Source organism: Pelobates fuscus, chromosome 1, assembly GCF_036172605.1.
Source record: "Pelobates fuscus isolate aPelFus1 chromosome 1, aPelFus1.pri, whole genome shotgun sequence".
In the NCBI taxonomy this organism is placed as follows: domain Eukaryota; kingdom Metazoa; phylum Chordata; class Amphibia; order Anura; family Pelobatidae; genus Pelobates; species Pelobates fuscus.
In genome coordinates, this window is record NC_086317.1 from 56859244 (window position 1) to 56862847 (window position 3604).

Here is a 3604-nt window from a genome sequence, read left to right on the forward strand (position 1 = left end):
AAAAGAGACTTGCGTCCATCAAGTTCAGCCTTCCTCACACCTGTTTTTTGCTGTTGATCCAAAAGGCAAAAAAAAAAAAAAAAAACCCCAGTTTGAAGCACAATTTTGCAACAAGCTAGGACAAAAAATTCCTTCTTGACCCCAGAATGGCAGTCAGATTTATCCTTGAATCAAGCAGTTATTACCCTACATTGAAAGATTATATCCTTGAATATTCTGTCTTTGCAAGTAGGCATCTAGTAGCTGTTTGAACATCTGTATGGACTCTGATAAAACCACTTCTTCAGGCAGAGAATTCCACATCCTGATTGTTCTTACAGTAAAAAAACCTTTCCTTTGCCTTAGACGAAATCTTCTTTCTTCCAGTCTAAACGCATGGCCTCGTGTCCTATGTAAAGTCCGGTTTGTGAATAGATTTCCACACAATGGTTTGTATTGGCCCCGAATATATTTGTATAATATCAATCAGGTGCATTGATGTGTTGTATAAAAAATCATGGGAAATCATGGGGCAGAAAGTGTCCTGGGTAATTTATATATAGTCAACTAGAGTTCCTATGTCCTTACTTTTTGCTCAGTAAGCAGACATCAATTCATGCCAGGAAATTATCCAGAAACCTTGCATATGTATTTATTAATTTAAGTGCAAGTTTTGGTTTAAGTTATACCTAATGAATTCATCTGCTAACAGGTTAATATTTGGTCAAATTAAAACAGGCATAAATTCAGATTTATTTTGAGGTTAGTTTTGTTCATTTAGATCATTCAGATGATAGTAGATGCTCTTCATCTGAATTAGCTTGACTTCAGCAGCATCACTGGGGTTGGTGTCACCCAGTGCAGTAACTCATTGTGTCAGTCACTTCTATGGACCTCCTCCATACAGAATACTAATACCGGCAGCAACGAAAACAATAGCACCTGTTTCTAGTGCATGTGGATTTGAAGTGTCATTGTATTTGTACGAGAGGATCAAAAAGTAAATTAGCATAAAGCATTAACCTTGCAGATACATTAATACAGGTAAGCCAAGAACTTAGTAAAAATGATTTTGTTATAACTACAAACATGAATATTTAAAAAAAAAAAAAAATACATTTTTGCTGAAAGACTGCGCAAAAATTAAATAGGCAGCCACTTTAAAGTAATCCTCTCTGATGGTGTCACGTGGTGTGGCCCGCACCCTCTAAACCCTTTTGGTGACGGCACTGATTGATGTTGAAATACAAATCCAGTCTTTAAAAATAAGCTTCCAATCCCAAAGGTAGTGTTGCACTAAGGGAACCCAATAGAGTCTGCTACCACGCCTGGATCACCATGAAAGAGGCACCTTAGAAGTATTCAAAATCAAATTCCATGTACCTGATTAAAGGGACACTCCAGGCACCCAGACCACTTCTGCTCATTGGAGTGGTCTGGGTGCCAACTCCCACTACCCTTAACCCTGCAACTGTAATTATTGCAGTTTTTCATAAACTGCAATATTTACATTGCAGGGTTAACTCCACCTCTAGTGGCTGTCTATTAGAAAGCCACTAGAGGTCACTTCCTTGTTTCTAGCACAGGTTTCCTGTGCTAGAGCGTCGCTGGACGTCCTCACGCTGTGTGAGGACCTCCAGCGTCGCTCAAATCCCCATAGGAAAGCATTGAAATGATTTTTCAATGCTTTCCTATGGGGAGACGTAATGCGCATGCGCGGCATTTCCGCGCATGCGCATTAGGTCTCCTCGGCCGGTGAGCGAGATTAGTCTCGCCCACCGGCCGACGTAAGCACTAGGAGGAGCAACGCGGAGGCGGAGACAGCGGCGGAGACAGCGGCGAGGGACATCGCCGCTGTCCCAGGTAAGTGACTGAAGGGGTTTTTACCCCTTCAGTAACCGGGGATTGGTGGGTGGGAGGGAGAGGGACCCTCCAGTGCCAGAAAAACGGATCGTTTTTCTGGCACTGGAGTTTCCCTTTAAGGCTTTACGCCGAAATGTTGTATATAATTTAGTTCTCCTGATCCTGAATAAAACTACTTCCTATTTGCACTTCTCTTTGAAACCTTTGGAGCTTGATTTAAAAATAAACTTTTTAAAGGTTTGCGTTCTTGAACATGAATTCCAAAAATCTATTTGTATTTCTGCTATACATTTTATATTGTGTTTCTTATATTCATTGTATGTCGTGTTTTTGCTATAAATGTGTTATATCACTTTTCTTTTAGGTTACATATAGTAATAATGACACCTTACTTACAAGTAACATACTATTGGTCTTTCACATTTAATGCTCAATACAAAGCACAAATTTAAACACAGCAAAACTATACATCACTGTTAAAATGTTTTATTAAATTTTTGGTGAGGCATTTAATTTGAAAAAAAAAACTATTTCTGTGAAATGCCCAGGCTATATTATTGTGCAATACATTTACAAGACCTAAGTAATTAGAATTGACAGTTTTTCTTGAAATACATTCTATACAACATAATGTTATATTACTATTTTTTCCAAATTAAGTTGTTCCACTTGACCATTGTTGAATAATCTTGGAACTGCAAATATTTGTGACCTAATTTTCCCATGCATGATGTTCCACCAGCCTAAAGGCTAAAGGTTTGCTGAGCATTATGGGAAATGTGCATCTGTGGTGCCAAGATTAGTCATCACACTAAGAACATCTGGGCACGATGCAGTTGTCTGCCAGCCCAGTCTCTCTAAGGATTTGCTTGTGAACATCTAATACCTAGACCTCCTATTAAACTTTTTGCCACTAATTGTCAAGCAACTGGGGTCAATGAAATGTAATTCATGATAACATTTTGCTACTAAACAGTATGTACATCTGTGCCTTGAACTATAATAAAATTATACCCATTTTATCTTGTAAAAATATGTTTCTAAACATACTCTCAACAAAATAATATACTGTTTCAAACACAGTTTAGCCAATGTTTATGTTTTCAAAGTTCTAGTGGTGGGGTGAACCTTTGAAGTTCGAATTGAATATATTACCTGAGACTCATCATTTTCAAAGCACATTTTGTGCAATAATGATTGTACCAAAAATCTGAAAGCACTTCAGTTAACCATACTCTTTATCTATATCATTTACATACGGTAATAATTATATTTTATACCGTAACCCTGTAAGTAACATCTGGAATCAACTAACAGTGCCTAAAGTTTTAGCAAATCAAGGTTTTATGGCAAAACATTTTAGAAGTGGTGTCATAGCATTTACATGTCTTTCAAACCAATTCACCATCAGATGGTCCTATTTACACATTTACATTCAAATTCAGATTTGGTCCACATTCCTATTTAAAGTTAATAAAAAAAAAAAAAAAAGATGCAGGATGTAAACATAATGACTTTTAATTTATTTTGTAAGAAAATATTAACCTTGTCATTTTTAATTTTTTTTTCCTATACAGTAATTTTACATATGAACTGCGTTTTTAATCTTGTAAGAAAAAAATAGGTTTACTTTAATTAACATTCTTTCCCTCCAGAGACCAAGGCGATCCACTCCTTTTAACAATACTACTGAGGTATCAATGAATGAAATCTATAAGACACATTAGGACACAAAATAACTAAACTAACATCTAAAAAAAAA